The sequence below is a fragment of the Urocampus carinirostris genome, chromosome 11 (genome assembly GCF_059441175.1).
Source record: "Urocampus carinirostris isolate Australia breed hairy pipefish chromosome 11, RoL_Ucar_1.0, whole genome shotgun sequence".
In the NCBI taxonomy this organism is placed as follows: Eukaryota; Metazoa; Chordata; class Actinopteri; order Syngnathiformes; family Syngnathidae; genus Urocampus; species Urocampus carinirostris.
This window is the reverse complement of record NC_142359.1, coordinates 42735544-42757550: the sequence shown is the minus strand read 5'-3', so window position 1 is coordinate 42757550 and position 22007 is coordinate 42735544. Positions and strand designations below refer to the sequence as shown.

General features: G+C 42.3%; 1 pseudogene across 1 annotated transcript in view; it reads right to left on the bottom strand.

Moving 5' to 3' along the window:
- Positions 1–6269: 6269 nt before the first annotated feature.
- The window catches only part of LOC148357418 (proton myo-inositol cotransporter-like), a 42873-nt pseudogene continuing 27135 nt past the window's right edge, over positions 6270–22007 (bottom strand). The window contains exons 2-5 of the transcript XR_015851962.1: positions 17907–18066; positions 7508–7621; positions 7298–7416; positions 6270–7229 (exon numbers count right to left, since the gene is read on the bottom strand). The product of XR_015851962.1 is annotated as a proton myo-inositol cotransporter-like (transcript). The remainder of the gene's footprint in view (positions 7230–7297; positions 7417–7507; positions 7622–17906; positions 18067–22007) is intronic.

Here is a 22007-nt window from a genome sequence, read left to right as displayed (position 1 = left end):
GACAAAATATAATCACAATGTGACAAAATACACAACAAAATGCAGCTTTCGAACAACCTTTGGACGAAATTTACTGCAAAAAATCACAAAGTGTTTAAAAGTATCTACATTTGGGATTGTTAAGTTAACATGACAGTTTTTCCATCCATCCATGATTTGCATCACTTATCCTCAGTAGTGTCACGGGGGTGCTGGAGCCCATCCCAACGATCAGTTTTTATCCATTTTAAACTGAAATATTGTTGCATTTTTTTACATCCAACTGATCTGTCATTTTACAATGGTCCAAATATACAACATGGATAGACATTGAAATCGTATAACTCACCTATTTATCTAGCACTATTCTTGTTCATCTATAAACTAAAAAATAAATGTGAGCAAATTTTCTTGTAATCAGTGTGCCACACCAAGATTAATGACTCGCACAACATTTTTTTTATATCCAACAGAGCTGTCATTTTGCACCAGTCCGAATATACAACATGGATGTACATTGAAACTATAACTGACCAATTTATCTTCCACTATTCTTGTTAATCAACAAACTAAAATATTATTGTGAGCAACATGTGGAAAGGCCTGTAGACATCCATGACTTCAACTTTTGACCACAAGAATCAAACATTCTTCATCAACAATGAAATATAATCAATAAAACAAATAATATGGACAGCTACCATACTATTCACCAATGAAATTTCTAAATACTTGTTTATACTGTTCATATTCTAGCTGTTATTCATTATTCACTGTCTTATTGCTGTAACAAAAGAAATGTCCCCATCGTGGGACGAATAAAGGACTATGTTATTTTTTTCTAAAAACATGGCCTTAGAGTTAAAAGGTGTTGAATTCAATTTCGAAAGCCTTAAATATATAAACACATCAACAAGATTTATATTAATCTATCAATTGTGTTAATTACAATTCACCAATTTACTTTCGTGGCAACAGCACATGATCGCTATAATGGAACTAATCAAAGTGGTGATGTGGTTTCAGTCAGGTCTTTCAGAGCAGACGCATGTCTTAGGTCTACTTACAATACACATAGTAACTTCAGACAGAGATGTTTACTATGGACCATGCCCGCAAAGTGGACATTTAATAAAAAGTTTTCGCCTTGGCTAAAACGCTGTACCAGTTCATTTGTATGAGTCACAATGTAATGTAAGCAATAATTATTTGTTTCTGTTATTGTTTTGTTTAAGTTTTGACAACTTGGTTTAAATTTGATTTCAAAAGTTTTTTACAATGTTTTAAAAGCCTTGAATTGACCTTGCCTTGAGCTGTAGGAACCCTGTGTTATGCATCCAGACTTTTATCAGATTTTTATAAGATCCTCGTCCACTGTTTAGTATGGTTACTACCATCCGTCATGGTGTCGTCACGTGGTTAGTCCACGTGTGTGCAAAGGGTCAATAGGGAAGAGTCCCAGCTACAGTGTAGAGTCATGGTGTTACACCAACAGACCCCGTTTTTGATGGAATCCTGTATTTGGAACCTAATTAAACAATGTATGTTCACATTTGAGACACTTATGGATGAAAACCCACAAAAAAAATCTGTAAGCATCAAAAAACAGCAGCCAAACACTCAGAGCAATTAAATTGGGTGAGCAGTAGGAGTGGATGGATCTCTGCACAGATATAGCACCCTTGTCTTTCTTTCGCCCAGCCTCTTATGCACCAAAGGTAAATACATCCATAGCCTTCTCTCTAAAAATTCTCGTTTGCAGTATTTTGTATTATATCAAGAAAATTTTGCTCCTAACTATTATGACAAAAATGACGGTCAAAATGAACCTCAACGATTCTAATTAACTCCGGGAGGGAGACAATCTTTAAGTGGTTTATTTGTTGATAGAGGAGGGAAGCTCTGGCATAATTATTCTCATCAAATCATAAAACGTCACACATTAAAATTAAATGCGCTGAAGAATGATTTCATGTCTGTGGAGCGGTTTTGTTGAATTTGGTTTTTAAATATATAGTGTGGCTCACCAAAAGAAAATCAAAATATTTTCTTTTTCGGGTTCCCGACCCCTGACCTATATATTGCCAAATTCATCCAAAATTTAAGTTATCTTCTGATGTGAGCTTTGTTCTGGTCTCCATGGAAAACCTCTGTTTGCCATCATGTCATTGTTTGACATTTTTTTGGCACACACATAGTCGAATCACCCAACAAGAAAAAACATTCACAAAGTTCGGCTGTTCTTAGCTAAGGGGCAAAAACAAACCGAGAATTTCAGCGTCAAAGACCTAATCCACGTCGGATGTATCGTTGTCCGACAGGTGGTAGTTTGAACCCTTGACCCTTATGTACTCCACTTGCCGGCCTTCCTCAGAGTCGGGTGCGCCGTAGGAACACAACTGGTTCTCAAAGACCGCTTCTATCTCCTCCAGTCGCCGAAATTTGGTCTCGGGCAGGCAGCCGCAGATGAAGACGAAGCCCAGAAGGGCCATGATGCAGTACAGGAAGAAGACACCTGTTGGAAGAACCCAACAATAACAGGTAGAGCACATAGTCAATGCCAGAACACGCTGGTACTGGCTTACAAGTTATTTTTCCCTCACCACCTTTGTTGAAGGATGGCGACGCCTGACATTGAAATACCGTAAATTCCGGACTATAGAGCGCACCTGATTATAAGCCGCACCTACCACATTTTAAGAGGATAACTGTTTTTGTACTTACACAAGCCGCACCTGTATATAAGACGCATGCGCCCACATTAAAATATGTAACACAATCACAAAATTAACCCAAACCCTACATTGAGTCCCGCGATTTTAACCAAACATAAAGTACACGGTTCAAAAACCACAGCCGGCAAGATGAACGATAAATGACACCAGTACCTAATATTTGATGCAGACCTGCAGAGTCCGGATACCGTTAAAAGTAATCCAAGGAAAAAAAGTGTATATATCCAAAGGTAAGGGTGGGAAAAATATATTCCACTATTGTCTGCCGTGTCCACAAACACTCACCTTTACCGGTCCCCACTTCCCGTCATCCCCCGCGTCTGTTACGCCCCTTCTTTTTAATTGGTCAGTGCAAGACTTATCAGAATAAGTGTCCAAAATAAACACAAATAAATACATTACAAAAATATACAGTTGCAAATACATATCATACATGGTTACACATATTTACAAAGAAAGACAGTACACAGAGAGTTTTCAAAGCTTTAATAATAATGTAACTTTCATCCCAAACCGTGCCTGTGAAGGGTAGCAAAATGCTACTAACAACACGCTCACAATACAGTTAACGGGTCTGTTAAAAAAAACATACCGTACATGTAGAAATCACGGTAAACCGTTCTCATCTTCCTTCGTACAAAAGTCAATTCCATTGAAGTTGGGAAAAAGTTTAAAATGTCAGTAAAATTAGAATAGAATGACTTGCAAACCTTTTCTAACCCATATTTAAATGAATACACCACAAAGACAAGATTATCCATGTTCAAACTCATAAACTTTATTTCCATAAGCAAATAATGATAAACTTAGAATTTTATAATTGCAACAAGTGCCAAAGTAGTTGGGAAAGGGGCTTCTTCACCATTGTGTTACATCACCTTTCCTTTTAATAACACTCAATAAACGTTTAGGAAGTGAGGAGACTAGTTGTTGAATCGTTGATAGTGGAATCCTTTCCCATTCTTGCTTTATGTACAGCTTCAGCTGTTCAACAGTCCGGGGTCTCCTTTGTCTTATTCTGCGCTTTATAATGCGCCACACATTTTCAATGGGAGACAGGTCAGGACTGCAGGCAGGCCAGTCAAGCACCCGCACCCTCTTACTACGAAGCCACGCTGTCGTGAGACGTGCAGTGTGTGGCTTGGCATTATCCTGCTGGAAGAAGCAAGGGCGCCCATGGTAAAGATTCTGTTTGGATGGCAACATACTTTGTTCCAAAACCTGAATGTACTTTTCTGCATTAATGGTGCCTTCACAGATGTGCAGGTTACCCATTCCTTGGCCACTCATGCACCCCCATACCATCACAGATGCTGGCTTTTGCACTTTGCGTGCATAACAGTCTGGGTGGTTCTGTTCTTCTTTGGACCGGAGGACACGACGTCCACAATTTCCAAACACAATTTGGAAAACTGACTCATCAGACCACAGAACACTTTTCCACTTTGTATCAGTCCATTTTAGATGGGCTCGGGCCCAGAGAACCCTGCGGCGTTTCTGGATGTTGTTGATGAATGGCTTACGCTTTGCAACATAAAGTTTTAACCCACACTTACGGATATAGCGTCGAACTGTATTGACTGACAGTGGTTTTCCAAAGTGTTCCTGAGCCCATGTGGTGATGTCCTTTACACATTGATGTCGGTTCTTAATGCAGTACCGCTTGAGGGCTCGGAGGTCACGGGCATTCAATAATGGTTTACGGCCATGCCGTTTACGCACAGTGATTTCTCCAGATTCCCTGAACCTTTTCACAATATTATGGACTGTAGATGATGATATCCCTAAATTCCTTGCAATTGTACTTTGAGGAATGTTGTTTTTAAACTGTTCAACAATTTGCTCACGCAGTTGTTCACAAAGAGGTGAACCTCGCCCCATCCTTGCATGTGAATGACTTAGCTTGTTCGGGTCTCCCTTTTTTATACCCAGTAACAACTCTCACCTGTTGCTAATTCATCTGTTCACCTGCAAATAGTTGGTTGATTTCCATTCATCCACTTTCTGAGTAGTTATTGACACCTGTCCCAACTATTTTGGCACGTGTTGCTGTCATCAAATTACAGAGTTGATGATTTTCTCCCAAAACAATAAAGTTTATGAGTGAAGACAATAAATATGTTGTCTTTGCTGTGCATTCATTTAAATATGGGTTGAAAAGAATTTGCAATTTACTTGGATCAATTTTTATTTGCAATTAACACACTTTCCCAACTTCATTGGAATTGAGTTTTGTATAATTGACCTCATCGAAGTTGTCCTCCTTTAGTATGGGAAAGAGACTCTGTCATATAGGCGTCGTACCACGCTCCCTTATTCAAAAACACGCTAACGCTCACAAGGTAAAGTATGCGTGCAGTAGCTCTGTTTCCTTCTTTATCGGACTGCTCGATTGCGTTTAGCTTGTAAGCTGCGTCACGTGCCTTGAAATGCTGCTGGCGGCTGTTAGAAAAATTACATAAATTGGCCGCAGACGCAAACATTTGGGAAAAAAGTAGCGGCTTTTAGTCCGGAATTTACGGTACTTCCCAAATGGAGGCAGACACTATTCAACGTGCATCTCGTAAAATAAACATTTTAACGAGGCAGGCATAATCTCAATTATCAGGCTTGCAAAGCCCAAACACATTTCACGTTATTAAATTAAACTCTGGGAGTTGTCATCAAATACATTTATTTTAGCTGATAAATCTGTTCTTCTGTCTTTTCTTAAATTGTTCTATCCATTCATAATTCATTTTATCCATCATTCCATTTTTCTGTTGATCTGTTTCGTCCATCCATTTCTTTGTCCGTTGTTATCTTTGCCAGCTAGCCAGCCGTCATCCATCTATAATTTCACTGATCTGTCAAACGATCTTTTTCTCTGTCCGTTATTCAACCAATCCATTCTTTGGGTCTTTCATTCCTCCGTTCATTCATCCATCTTTGCTAGTTAGCCAACAGTCATTATTTACATAAATCCATCCGTCAAACCATTATTCATTCAACTGCTCCATCCATCAATATTTTATCCATCCGTTCTTTAACTGATACATATGTCATTTTCTCCCCCGTCCATTATTCAACCATGCAGTGGTTGAATAAGTCTTCTATCTGTCCATCTAGCCATTGTTTGACCGATCCATCCATTTGTCTATCCTCCATTCATCTATTGTTCAACTACTCCATCCATTAAGTCTTTCATCCCGCGTTCCACCCATCCATCTTTGCTAGCGGGCCAACTGGCATCCATTCTTTCACCCGTTCATCAGTCTATTATTAACTGCTCCAGCCATCCAAATTCCATTCTTCCACCAATCCGTCGGTTCATCCATCTATTTATCAGTCCAACCATTATTCAGCTACTGAATCCATCATGTCTTTAGCCCATCCATTTTGACTAGCCAACCAACTTGTCATTCTTCCATTACTGCTGGCTCCCCCTGTTAAAGTTAGTCATTATAAAGACTCTTTGGTGGCTGTATTACACAAGTAAAATACAGATATTGTTATAAGCTACATCGTGATAGCAGCTGCACAATACTCACGAGGCTGAAAGTTGGTCGAACAGAACCTCCCAAACGGTAGGCGTGGTTTATTATACGTCAGTGAAAACAGGAAAAGGAACACACATGAGCACGACTTCACAATAAAAAAATATATAAGATTGATAAACGTACATAAGATGTAATTAGACTGATTATTGAAACATTGTTTTACGTGTGTGTGTGAGAAAGATTGTTTTTATATTTAGGAATATAAAAACAAGTTAATTTCATTGCATTGAAATTCTGAGAAATGTACATCCAAAACGGCCAACTTTACACCCCCTTTGTTTTTAAATCAATGATTGAACCTACTTGTCGTGTCCAGCATGGTCGCCGTGGCGACCGGCTGGCCCCGTCCCCTGGGCACCGGCTGTAGTAGATCAGCTGAAACAACAGCGTGTGTGCTACTTAAGGGTGGGTTGTGGGTATTGCGGGTGCTGGTTCATTGCGTTTTCTGTTCTGCATTATTCTGTTCTGTCTGTGTTTGCACGTTTTGAGTTAAAACCTACTTTGTGAGTATTCTTAGTCGGAGTTCCTGTTTGCCTGTAAAGCCTGTTTTTGTTTGTTTTGTCCCTGAGTATTGGACGACTTTTATTTTGCTGAATAAAAGTATTGATCGTTAACGCAAATGAGTTCTCCCTTCCTGCCTCCTGCCTCGGATCTGGTCCGGTCCCGTGACACTACTGGAAATCCTAGTATGTATCTAGTTCTAATTATTGATCTGTTGATATTAACTTGAACACTTAATTCCTTTTTGCCTGCGTGACAAAAAAAAAATCCTCTTGATTTTTATTTGAGGACTGTAATCTTCCATTTTTTTTACAAAGCTGACCATAGTAGGTGAATTATTGTGCCAAGTGGAGGAAGGTGAGCGAGACCATGACGTTAAAGGATCAGTTGACTCCGGCTGCACATGCGTTGCCTGTGCTTCTGGCCCACAGTGGGTAGATCTCAGAATTTATAGTCCACGGCATTGGGCCCATTCCTTGAGTGAAGAAAGAAAATCCTAACAGTGGATCTGAAAACTCTATTGTGTTTTCATAATTGTTTTACCTGGTGCAAAAGCAGCCAGCTAGAACATCAACCCAAGTAAGTCGAGCCACGAGTAGGAGGTAGGGCAGTAGTTGTAACCCCAGTACGTGCGCTCTTTCATCTGGCTGGAATTAGAACACCTGGTGGCAAGCATAACGGAGCACTATTTTTGCTTCATATTCCTGGAAACTCAACCCCCTCCTTGCCTCAAACCTGCATCCTGAGACTCACCCACGAGGCTTGCTCAGTGGAGGCCTTTTTGACTTTGAGGATGCGGCCAGCACAGAATTGTTTTCGTGGGAGCAGAAGCCACAGCCAGGGTCCAGCATGCACGACTCACACAACCTGAAACAGCAATGCAATATTGATTTGGAAATAAAGTGGTAAACAATATAATGGCATGATTATATTTTCTTCATCTTATGTTTTTTACATATGGACTTTCTACATTTTTCTCCCTTTTCTTGCAATTTACACTCCTTTAGGTTTCAAATAAAACCCCCTCATGCAACAGCTCTCGTTCATCACACAACAACAACACCTAATGGATTTGCCGCACCACGATCTTTCGCACATCAACGCTAGCTAATTCAAGAACAGAGTGCTTTCAGGATCGCCGCCGCGGCTTTGCTGAGCTCACTTTGCTGAGCTCACTTTGCTGCAAAAAGTGGCGAGCCTACACATCCAGGCAATGACCACGACAGCCATAATAATTTCCTCCATTTAATGGTATGCTTTGACTCGGAACTATAAATGTAAACTATGAGTAGCAATATAGGATACATTGTCTATTTTGCAACCCTGATGTAGTGTTGCATTCAAGGATTGGTTAAATTGTATTGTACAGTGAACCCCTGTTTAGAATTTGTGGTGTGCAAAGTCCATAAAGTAGATATAGTGTAGTAAGTAAAGTAAAGTGCGAATGTGAAGCAAATTTGCTCTCACTCGCCTTTTGTCCGTCCGACAGCGAACCTCTGCTTACACAAGGCGAGCACTTTGACCCGTTTTTTTCATCCGTATGCCACTCGTCTGTTCCTGATTCCCCGTTTGTCTCCGGCTACGATCCGTTTTTGACCACCAAATCCGTTCTGATCTCCCGTCCCGGTTGACAACCCAGTTTTGACCACCGAATACGTTTTGATCTCCCGTCCCGGTTAACGACCCGTTTTTGACCACCGACCACGCTCCGATCCCTTGCTCCGGCTATCAACACATTTTTCCCATTTGGCCACCTATGATCTCCCGCTCCGGGAGATCCACTTCCGCATTCCGAACAGGCTCCGTTCCCGTGAGCGGCTTGCTTCCCTTGTCCAGCGAGCACCGGATCACTGGTGTTTGTTTTTCCTTTTTTTCTCAATAAACTTGGGAGTAAACGTTACGCATCTGGGTCCTCTTCCTGGTCCTTGACAATCGGTCCCTTTGCAGACACGCCCTTTTCAATATATTGTGCATTTTCTTGGGAATACGAGCCACTCAGAGCAGACTTATAATTGCAAAGAACAGAGGCTGCCTAAAAAAATCAATGAGTTCAAACCAGACAAAAGATAAAACTCAAATAGCACACACAGTATAATATAATAGAATAAAATAGAATACTATAGAAAATAATAGAATAAGACGCCTTTATCGTCATTACTGTCATTAATTTCAGAGCTGACCCGTAAAGTAATTAAGCAATTTAAAAAAAGTAACATGGAATATTGATAACGTTTGAAATGTCACATCTAGGTCTGACAATTCTGATGATAATAATATCCATCCATCCATTATCTGCACCGCTTATTCTCAGTGGGCAGGGGACACCCTGAACTGGTTGCTAGCCAGTCGCGGGGCACACAGGGACAGACAATTTGCACGCTCATTCACAGCTAAGGACAAGTTTGACCGGCCAATTAACCTGACATGCATGTTTTTGGAATGTGGGAGGAAACCGGAGTGCCCGGAGGAAACCCACGCAAGCACGGGGAGAACATGCAAACTCCCCACAGGAAGGTTGGTAGCTGGATTTGAACCCATGACCTCAGATCTTTGCCGCATATGCGCTAAACACTGCACCGCGGTGGTGCCATGATAATTTGCAGTCTTGAACTCATCTTTGTTTGCAAAACACTTTGAAGCGACATCTAGTGGACAGATGTAAAACACTGTCCCTTTAAGAACAGTAAAATGCCTTCTCGTCGCAGATTTTTTTAGAGTGGCTTTTATGATGCCTTTGAAATATTAAGGAGTACATGGAGTATCATACCTTTAAAATATTAACTGACATTGCCATGAGTAGGCCATGAAAGATGAGGAAAAAACGACAGGTATCGATCATAGGCTTATGACAGTCTTCATTCTAATACATCAAATTTGCATCGGTGGACACTATCCATCTCAGAAGATTTAACAAGAACTGGTTCTGAACTGGAAAAAGTTTAATGTAAGTGTATAAGACAACCCTGTCCTCCAGAGGGTGGCAACAGGCAGACAGCCAACACGGTTTTCCTCGTTACCCATACCTGAATGTATTTAAAATCATTTTAATATGTTTAACGATTGTGCCAACAGCAGAGTCAGTTGGGCGATTGACTTCCATTGTCATTTCGATTGTGTCTTCTACTTAAATGTCAGGTTTAGCTTGTTTTTGTTTTCTGTACTTTTGCTACCGGTATCAAGAGTTGAACATTGATCATCAGTCTGCAATCTACAGTCTAGAGCAGGGGTCGCCAACCTATGACACACGTGCCAGCAGTGGCATGCGAGGGGTTAACCAGTGGCACGCGAGCGCACGGCAAAATAATGATGATTTTTTTTTTTAACGCATTTACTTGAAATTGAGACATTTTCAGTTGCGCGCTGTGTTGTTTAGAGGCTTTACGGTCGCGCCCCTCCTCCTCTCGTCCATTTGTGAGCGTGTGTCTGCGCGGCGCCGAGGAGAGGAGGAGAGATCCGTGTTTTAACCCAGCCAACGAAGCACAGGCGCGCAATAAACGAATGAATCATGACGCCCCCCCCAGTGAAAAAAATTCGTTCTTTTCAGCAAGCGTGGGCAAATGACTGGGGCTTTGTGCAAAAAAAATTGACCTTGCTGTTTTTGCATTATGCCTCGAGAGCGTTGTAACTCGCACATCAAGGGTTAAACGTCAATACGTAACAAATCATGAACATGAATTCAAGGACGAGTCTGACAAGGCGGAGAAATTAAAACGCGCTGTGTCCAGGTACCGCAAACAAACACAGACCCTGAAAACCATTGTCACTGCTAAAAACGCCATTGCTCACTGCTTTTACTTAATGCGAATATATTAAAGAAGCGTTCTTTTTTAGTTCGGAGGTTTTGTTTGGTGGCTTGCCTAACAAATACACAATCAAAAACAAGAATAAAACACATCCCCATGTCAGCCAGAAGTATTGCACGTCAAGAGGAGGGCCTAGCAGAAAGCGTGTGTGTGTGCGTGTGTGTTTCAATTTGATATTTTCTGCTATTAGATTTCATTGGTGAATAATATGGTAGCTGTCTATATAACTTTTTTTAAATTTTTTATTATAGTTCATTGTTGATGAAAAATGGTTGATTCTTATGGTCAAAAGTTGAAGTCATGGATGTCTCCGGACATTGGTGTTAGTTAGATTTGTATTGTGTGAATATTTTTCTGAGTACAGGACAGTGCTGTACTGCTTCTTTCTGCCGTTACCGGTGTGTGGCGCTGTGAGAGGTCACCCAGCATCCACCCCAGGGAAGAAATCTGCTTCCTCTTCCTAGTTCGTGGGTAAACATTCTATACTGTATGACCTGCGCGCTAACAAGGTTGACATTTTTATTGTTTGATATCTCGAGCATCCATTGAGAAGAGGCGAGTCATTTCTTTCGTAATGAAAGTGGAATAAGAAAAGCTTGATGTGGTTGAGAAAAAGGTTGGATCGTTTTTTTCTCGGCCACCATCTACCATTGAGGAGGAAGTCCCCTAACTCTTGAAGCCCATCTTCCAAAAGTAAGTTAAACTTAACTTTATTTATCTTTATAGAGCATATTATCTTATGAAATATTGTTTTTTTTGTACAAAACAATACAGGTCAATTATACAAATCTAAAACATACTTATATAAACCTTAAAAATACATTACACATAAAATATAGCACTAAAGCAACTTAAGACGAAATTCAACCTACGAACGATCGTCCGGAACCTAACTTGTTTGTAGGTCGGGCAGCGTCTGTCTAGCTTTGCCCACTCCTACAGCTCATCAAATCAAGTTGGTTTAGGTGTATTACTAGAGCTTCTGGGTAAAACATTGAACTGTCTCAACAGTGAACCTAAATTACTTAATGAGTTTCCACATAAAGGATAACGGGGTGACATCCTGATTGTAAACTGATAGATTGTAAACTATAGTAAAAATTGAAACCTATATGTTTACAGGACCGAACACATTTAAAATTATTGTCTTGTCTTTGCATGTATGACAATTTGCTCAGCATTAGCCTATATAATAAAAGATGCACAAATCAATTTTATCTCCAAGATATTTGTAGTCATTAAAAGAGCCAAAGGTTGCCGACACCTGTTCTACATGGTTGTTGTTGTCAATGTTTTCCACATTTCTTTTCCCTTGTCACTCACTTTTTTGGTACACGTTATTATTGGGCAGAAAAGGCGAATAAAACAAACAAAATCACAACTAAAGAAGATGTGGTCTCTCTCAAACACAATTGGGATGGAACCAAACAGGAATAAGAACTTGTCACTCCCTCCAGCAAGCAATTATTTAATCATCAGAGCTACATATGATGTTTTACCAACACCAGTTAATCTTCACCAGTGACCCTTTGTCCCATGCCAGCCACCTTTAGGGACATTTTCACAGAGTGCAAAACTAGCCTCACCAGAGGGCGATGCTCGTGGCACCACAACATCCTAAAGACAAGTGAGTAGCCACCAACTCCCTACCACCACCACAACCACCAGTCAACCTCCATCAGGCAACTACCTTTGTCCGTGAACTGGCTAAGGTACTGAAAGATCCTGGCCGGGATTGAAAGATCCTGGCTGATCTTGGCCAGAGATGCGTTTCCTACAGAGATAGCCATACTCCCCAGTACAGTTTACAGCTAAGATGTCATACCAATAGACCCCTTTCTGGCTATATGTCGCGAAGTAATTCTTAATTTCTTCTTTTTTACTACTTTTTTACTTCACTTCATTCCTGATTAATCTCCCATTAAGACACATAGCACTGCACACAGTTGGTGACTCTACCACAGTTCTATCCTACCGACATGTTGCAACACCTGTTGTTGAGAGTCTTTAGATGATCAACCCCCCCAATTCCAACCCTAATGCTGAGCGCCACGCAAGGGGGAAATGGCTATCAATGGTGAAAGTCTTAGGTATGACTCGGCCAAGGCACGAACCAGCGACCTCCCAATTTCAGGGTGGGCACCCTACTTCAATACCAATGAGCTGGTAAGGAATCTTTTATATGGAAGCTCATTAAACAATTTAGGTTCACAATAGAGACATTTATGATGAAAAGCCACAGATGTAAAACTTAACACCCAAAAACCTCAGCCAAAGCACTTAGAGTAATTTGACGTCACAAGTGAAATTAAATGTGCCGAAAGATTAGATTTTGTCAGGAGAGTAGGATTGGCGGTTTTGCTGAAATTTGTCTTAAAATACATGTTATGGCTCCCCGCCCCCAAAAAATTAAATATTTTGCTATTCTAGCGGGCAGCACGGCGGTGCAGTGGTTAGCACGTGTGCGGCACAGTTCTGAGGTCATGAGATCAAACTTCTGTGTGGAGTTTGCATGTTCTCCCCGTGCTTGCGTGGGTTTCCACCGGGCACATTCCACATTCCGAAAACATGCATGTCAGGTTAATTGGCCGGTCAAACTTGTCCCTCGGTGTGAATGGGCGAGCGAGTTGTCTGTCTCTGTGTGCCCTGTGACTGACTGGCAACCAGTTCAGGGTGTCCCTTGCCCACTGCCCGAAGATAGCTGGGATGGGCTCCAGCACCCCCGCGACCCTAATGAGGATAAGCGGTGCAGATAATGGATGGATGGATGCTATTCTAGCCCTTTGGGTCAAAAAAGTTAATGTCCTTATGTGTCACTAAAAATGGTCATTAGACTACTAATGACCCCGAGACCTAGCTTGGACACACTTCATCTGTATCTCATTGTATGGTAAAAATGGACAAATGTATATCATAACCTATGATAAATTTGGAGAGAATCTGGAGAGTGTGAATTTCTAAATTGATGGTAATTTTTCAGATTATTCTAAAAATCAATTAGTTGTCCACATAAATGATGAAAGAAAGAAAAAATATACAGACACTAGACATTCCCGCGGCAATTGTAAGAGTTGTGATTGATCTGACAGATGTTGGTAGAGAACCGGTAGCGTTGAGTTGTTAGCATTATGAGTTAGCATAAAGTTTTTAACTCAGAGAGATGTATTTGTAAATTTTAACTTGCTTCTGTGGGGGGACATGTACCCATTATCATAAATTGTAAATATGAAGTCGTTAAAATATTTCCATTGCCAAAATTTTTTTGCATAAAGAAGTTAGCATTTAGCCGTTAGCATCACTTTTTAGTATGTACCTATTAGCATTACTCATTAACATGAACTAATTAGCATAATTTGTAAATATGAAGTTGTTACAATTTAGCCATTCCCAAAATTTTTGGGCATGAAGAAGTTAGCATTGCCCACAGTGTTTAAAGCTAGCTTGCGCTAGTACTTGGGCTGGCTGCGCCAGTCCAACCCATTGCGGACAGTGTTTACAGCTAGCTTGCGCTAATACTTGGGCTGGCTGTGCCAGTCCATCCCATTGCGGACAGTGTTTACAGCTAGCTTGCGCTAATACTTGGGCTGGCTGTGCCAGCCCAACCCATTGCGGACAGTGTTCACAGCTAGCTTGCGCTAATAATTGGGCTGGCTGTGCCCAACTCATCACCAATAGTTTCTAGAGCTAGCATGAGTAAGCATAGCTTTAACCTCTCATCGCTAATACTTGGGCTGGCTACGCCAGCCCAACACCTTGCTAGCGGCGCACATAGCTGTTAGCATCCTCTCGCTAGCATCCACTCTTTGGAATTCACCATTTACCCATGGTTAAAGGTAATGTGGGTCGGGACCCCCTCAAGCCACCCTGGACAATCCCTGCTTAGTCCCTACTAACCTCTGAAAAAGCCCTCGTTTCCATGACTACCCATAGAAATAATTGGGCCCATGTATTCCGGATGGGAGATTCTCAAAACCCATTATTCCTGATGTGGACTCGTATCGAAAATCTGTATTGTCGCAGGAGAATCCCGATTCGGCCAAAAGCTCTGGGAGGAGAGGCCCGTCAAAATTTGGCGGAAGAAGATAGATATAATAATAAAAAGATCTCGGGGGATTATAATAGGCACAACTACATTGCCCTGTGCTTACATGGCAATGTAGTTGTGCCTTGCTGAAGCAATCACAACTAACTAGAAAAGTTGATATCGGACAGATGGGGTCGATACCGGACAGGAAGTGACAGACAGGATAGATAACGGATCAGTATATCGAAAATTAACAGGAGAAACTAGACGGGAACGAAAACTGGGGAAAATAATAAACAAGACAAAAAAAGACGGAAACCAAACTGGAACCCGAAATTAAACAGGACAACAATAAACGGGAACAATACCGGACTGGAGATATCACAGGAAAACAGGACCGAGTCAGAACCCACGTCTTGTGGGGCAGAAGTTCAATTGACGGGCTGCTCTGAAGCAAGAGAGCGCTGAGCTTTATATAAACAGAAAGTCAATCTCTCAATTAGCCGCTGCTGGCACCATACGGGTGGGGCCAACTGGGCACCACGGCAACCGTGACACACACGGACGCGTTCAATTGGTCGCCATGGCAACCATGACAAGTACAGATACCTCATCTCATTAGCCGTACCGCTCATCCTCATTAGAGTTGCGGGGGGCTGGAGCCAATCCCAGCCATCTCCGGCAGTGGGCAGGGGACACCCTGAACTGGTTGCCGGCCAGTCGCAGGGCACACAGGGACAGACAACTATTTCGCACATTCACACCTAGGGACAACTTTGGACCGACCAATTCACCTGAAATGCATGTTTTTGGAACGTGGGAGGAAACCGGAGTGCCCGGAGGAAACCCACGCAAGCACGGGGAGAACATACAAACTCCGCACAGGAAGTCTGGAGCTGGATTTGAACCCACGACAGGTTCCCATGACATGAACTGTGCCGCACAAGCGCTAACCACTGCGCCGCCGTGCTGCCCAAGTACAGATACTCTCTTTCTTATTATATACAATTAATTTGTTAATCCAGCTCCTCATAATTATGCCTGCATGGAAATCCTGACTGGGAAGAATAACAGGAACGGGGAACTAAGTAAACGAAGCAACGGCTGTAAAAATTAAGATAGGGTAGGCTAAAATACCCCCTGGAGGATTTTATACATTTGACTATAAAGGATTTTATACGATTGAATACAAGTTACATTTATTGAGTGCAATGAAGATTTTCACCGAGTAGGCTTAAGTTCAATGAGCAGTGGAAGTTCAGTGCACCCTGGTAGAAAATATTGTTTACAGGAATGGCGGGAATGGGACGTGAGGCTGATAAGATAGTCAGCACATTGTTTGAGAAATGCTCTCCGCTGTTTTGAGTTTTCCAGACATCGCGGCGAGGTGGTGGATCTCACGTTGGGGCTTCATTGACACGTCCATCGGAGGAGCCGGCACACTATCTTGCGGAAAGACGTGGGCCGAGGGGAAAAGCGAGAGGACTTGAAGAGAGGGCTCCCCAGAGACTCCAAGGACATTAATTCGACTAACTCAGCCATTTCCGATGGAGTACACTTAGTTAAATTGCTAATGAATTTAAATCTGCCCCCGTGTGAAAATGTCTGCTTTTTCTTGTTCATCTTTTCGATCAAGAAACGAGCGAGCATTATTGGGTGAATGTAGGCTGTGTTTGGTTAATTGAGTCCGATAACTAATTCAAACAAATTGTAAACGATACATTTTAATATTTAATTCCAAACACCCCGCAAAATGATTTTCTCCCTTTCCATCAAATCAGAGGCCTTAACGGAAAGGACTCTAGTCAACGACATCACATGACCAAGAAAACACAGCCTTGTTCTATTTTGATGTTTCGAAACTCGACAAGGAAACGCCTTTAATGTCTTCTTTTTCTGAGGATCGAGTACAGTATGAGGGGAAAATATCAGAAAAGACGAATGGTACAAAATGGTCTAAATGCTCTAATGCAAGGAATCACTCCAAATGTTCTATGTTGATATTTAAGTTTAAGATTGGCATTTCATAAAGTGGGGCGATGTAAATTGTGTATCTTGTATGGTAATCAGTATTTTGGATGCATTCGGGCTAAAACAAATAAAATCAGTTAGGGTCTGGTGCGCCTCATTCCACCATGGGGCGCAGAATATATCAGTATCAGAAATTATTTCCCCCCCATTTTATTAACACTCCACTTATTGAAACATGAATATTTTGTTTGTTTGTTTGTACATGATTCAATTGTTTGTTTGTTTGTACATGATTCAAATTGAATCTTTTCTTCCGGCGTTGTCACGAATGGCAGCCACTCCAGCAGCTCCCGTGTTATTTTCGATTGTTCTCGATTGTTCTCAGCTCAGGGATGCTGCTGGAAATGTGAATTTCCCTTCGGGGATGAACAAAGTATCTATCTATCTATCTATCTATCTATCTATCTATCTATCTAGAATGGGTTTGGAACTGGGTGCAGGTGTGTCCAATATCCACACACCCATTCCTAATTATCCCCAACTTGATGTTGGGTCATTTTCATTTCACTGCCACGCCAGGTTTGTCTTTCTTTTGTTCCAGGCTTTTTGCTTGTACATTTTGTTAGTGGTTCATTGCCAACCTGCTAGTTTGTTACTTCATTCCCAGCATTTTTCCATTTCGGTTTCTATCGTTGTTTGTGGTTTGGACCTTGTCATGTTTGCCTGTTTCTGCCTCGCTGGGCTGGGGTTAGCTGGTAGTCCCGTGGTGTTGCTCCGAGTCCCGGGGCTGGTTCTTAAGTGGGTACTGCTTCCAGGGGTGGGATTGGCGTGCCCGGGTGCCTAGGGAGGTTGGTACGGTGGCAGGGATTCGAGGGGCCTCTGCCCTTTAGAGCCTTACACCCGTTTTCATTAGTATGACTTTTTTTGCTTTGCATATTAAGCTCCACCACCACAACAGCAACTTCCAGGATTTAAATCCTGGAGTCAAAGATGCGCGGGAATGGCTGGAGTATGAAGGGATATACTGAAGAGCACAAGTACGAGCGCACATACACATGCACACACACAAAAAAAATGCTATAATGTTTAATCTCAGATTAGATACAAGAATTTTCTACTATGTGGCCCTCGAGCTAAAACTAGTTTGACACCCCTGTACTCAACAACACAACCTTAAATCAAAGTAATTTTGTTTACCACCAAAAAATGGTTACGTGAACCCCATATTTTTTGTCTTTGCCCTGTAAACAACTGAAAGCTGGATACATTTGAATCTATTATTAACCCAATTTGGGTTTTGTCCAACCTAGATGATCATGATGAGAGCAAGCAGGGTCTGAGAACGGCTTCTGACCTCCATCCGTCAAGCTGCATGTAACTGAACGCGCCGTCCACCAGGCTGGCGACGAACTGGCCACCAGTAATGAAGAGCGTATTGACCGTCACCAACTGACCGCGAAGATGTGGTGGAGATGCCTCTGCAATGTAGGCGGGCACTGTCATCGAGGCGATGCCTGGCAAAGACAAGATGAAGGGTTACTCACAAGTCAAGTCAAGTCATGTATATTTGTATAGTCTTAAATCACAAAAAAGTCTTCAATGGGCTGCACAGAGCACCATTCAACATCACTATAATCTGAAATACATACGTGCAAGGAAAAACTTGAAAAAATAGAGAAAAAAGATAAAACCTTGAGAAGGGGCCGCGCGTGAAGTAATCCCTCTTCCAGGTTGCAATAGATGTTGCCAACAGACAACCCCCATACATCTGAAATAAAATGTCTATCTATCTATCTACCTTGGTCATATCCCTCAAGAGGGGTGACCAACAGCAAGACAAACATACAAAAACAAGGAAAATGAGACGTAAAAAAAAGCACAAAAAAAAAACCCAAACATTTTTGGACCATGGCCAACCCAAATGCCCAAACACCCAAACAAGTTAGGCACATCGGCACCTAAGTTGGTCATGCTTTCGACTCTCCAGATGAAACGGGACACAAGAAAGCGGCCGTGTCACTTGGGTCAGGGTGATGCAACAAACTCCTCTGTTCAGCAGCAGGGCCCAACAGCTTTCACTGGTTTACCCTGCGGCATCATACGGGTGCCCAGTCCATCCACGTCAATCGCGGCCTTCCTCTTGGTCTCCTTCCATTTACTTCAGCTCTGTAGAACCCTCTCCATGTGTCCAAACCGACCAAGTACTCTCTTATCCACATGCTTGCTCAGTTCCCCTCGTACTCCAGTTATTTCCCTCACAATTTCATTTCTCAATCTATCCAATCTTGTCACTCCTTACATACTCTTCAAACACTTAATTTCCTTCTCAAATCTGCATTCAGGCTCCAAGTCTCTGCACCATACAACACAGTCTGCACAATCACACTCTCATACGGTACCATCTTAACATCCATACTCATACTCTTGTTGCTCATCACTCTCCTCAGGGCACCCAAAACCTTGCTTCCTTGATTGACTTTGTGCAATACCTAAAGCTTTCAACTTCTTCCAGCACCTGTCCATGCAACCTGATTTCTAACGTCATGCCCACTCCATCACGTGAACACTTCATCACCTTACTCTTCCCAACATTAACACATAACTTACGCTTATCACATACTCTTCCAAACTCTGTTACCAACCTTCTCAATGTTTCCTCAGAATCAGCCACAAGCGCTGTGTCATCTGCAAACAACAACTGACTCACCTGCCACACCGTTCCACTGTTGTCCATCATATCTACACCTCTGCCAAATACTCTTGCATTCACCTCTCTCACCACACCATCCATGTACACATTAAACAGCCATGGTGACATCACACACCTGTCTCACACCAGTCAACACAGGGAACCACTCACTTGTCTCACTCCCTACTCTTACACTCTGCTGTTCATATAAAAACTCTTCAATGCTTCCAACAACTTTCCACCCACTCCATACATCACCATCACTTGCCACAACGCCTCTCTATCAACTCTGTCATACGCCTTTTCCAAGTCCATGAAAGCCAAATAAACATCTTTACCTTTTGCAAAATATTTCTCACCCACCTGTCGTACTGCAAACACCTGATCCACACATCCTCTTCCTTTCCTGAAACCACTCTGCTCCTCCATCACCACCTCATTCGTTCTTTCTCATCTCATCTCTCATCTCATTAGCTGCACCGCTTATCCTCAGTAGGGTCGCAGGGGTGCTGGAGCCCATCCCAGCAATCATCGGGCAGTGGGCAGAGGAGACCCTGAACTGGTTGCCAGCCAATCGCAGGTCACACGGGGACAGACAACTCAGTCGCTCATTCACACCTAAGGACAATTTGGACCGGCCAATTCACCTGAAATGCATGTTTTTTTTTAATGTGGGAGGAAACCGCAGTGCCCGGAGGAAACCCACGCAAGCACGGGGAGAACATACAAACTCCGCACAGGAAGTCTGGTGCTGGATTCGAACCCACGCAGGAGGTTCCCATGACATTAACTGTGCCGCACATGCGCTAACCACTGCGCCGCCGTGCTGCCTCGTTCTTTCTCTCACTCTCTTAATCAAGACTCTTCCATACAGCTTACAAACAACAAACTGATACCTCTCGAATTGCTACAATCATACTTATCACCTTTACCCTTATACAATGGCACCACACATGCACTACACCAATCAACAGGAACCAAACCACTTAAAAAGCATACATTCAACAAGCACACTAACCAGTCAATCATAGCCGTGCCACCTTTTTCAGGCATTCAACAGTACAACCATTCAACCCAGGTGCCTTCCCCACTTTCATTTATTTCAATGCCTCTTGCACCTCCCATGTTTCCACAGGCTTCACATTTAAATCACCCAACCCGGGCACTCTTTCCATACCATTGATCGCCTCGACTCTCACTTCTCTCCCATCCTCACCATTTAGCAACTCCTCAAAATACTCTGCCCATCTCGTCCTGACTGCACTACCGCTAACCAGCAATCTACCATCCTTATCTTTCACTTTCAGTTCCTTTCCAGTCTCGCTCTTACTCTTTTCACTTCTTTCCAGAACACTTTTCTCCTTTCCTCAAAGTTCACTCCTATCTTTCGACACCATTCATCATTTGCTTTCCTTTTCGCTGCTTCCACTTCCGCTTTTACCAACCTTTTCTTCACTTTATATGTTTCATACGCATCGCCACTCTTATCTTGCAGCCACCTCAAAGGCACGTCTCTTTTCTGTCACAGCCTCTGATACCTCATCATTCCACCATTCACTTCCTTTCCTAATACCTCGACCAACTTTTCTCATTCTACACACTTCTTTTGCACTCCTCAACACTGCCTCTTTAAACCACTTCCATTCAATTTCCACACTCTCCATTTCTCTTCTACTAACCCGTTTATACTCTTCCCTTATCCTCTCTCTAAACTCTCTTTCCTTTCCTGCCTTATTCAACTCTGACATTTTTACCTCTTCCCTTACGCTCTTCTTATAAAAATGATCAGACATACCACTCATTTCACCTCTGTAAACATGCACATCCAACAATTTACTTAACATCCCTTTCTTAACCACTACATAATCCATCAGTGCTCTGTCCACCATCTTGCCACTATCCACTCTGACAAAGGTATACTTATTCACGTCCCTCTTTTTAAACAATGTATTTCCAATCACCAACTCATTTTCCACACATAACTCAATCAATTTCTTCCCACTCTCATTTCTTCCTGGTACTCCATTTCTACCAATCACATTTTCAACCGTTCCATCACCCACTCTAGCATTCAGGTCACCTAGTATTACCACTTTCCACCCTTCTTTTGCACTTGCCACACATTCGGACAAGTCCTTCCAGAACTCTTCTCTCCCCTCAGCGCTTCTTTGTGAACCAGGTCCATATGCACTTATAAACATCCATACTTCTACACCCCATTTCAACCTCACCAATATCAATCTCAAGATAGATAGATACATAGATACTTTATCATCCCCGAATGGAAATTCACATTTCCAGCAGCATCCCTGAGCTGAGAACAATACCTGTCGTACTGCAAACACCTGATCCACACATCTTTCCACTCCACCAGTTTTTCCTTTGCTTTCTCACTCCCAAGCACAGCCACTCCTTCTCTAGCATGTAAACCCGTAACTCCAGACCTTCTTCCATACATACCTCCAAGCTGTAATTCACCCTTTCCTTTCATCTTTGTTTCACTCAAGGCTAACACAACAACCTTCCTTTTAGTCATCATCCTTCCGATCTCCTCTTTCTTCCACTCAGTCGCTTTACTTCCACATCCTCTCACATTTAATGACCCTATAACTAGGGCTTGCGAGGCCTTTCGGTCTCCCGCCCCCCTTTCTTTGCCTTGCTGTCTCTTAGGGAATAGAGATAGAGAGGAGAGGATCCCCAGTCCCTTCGCTCCCTCCACTTTAGTCGCCTCTTACGACACACAGCGGACCATGGTGGGAGAATTAT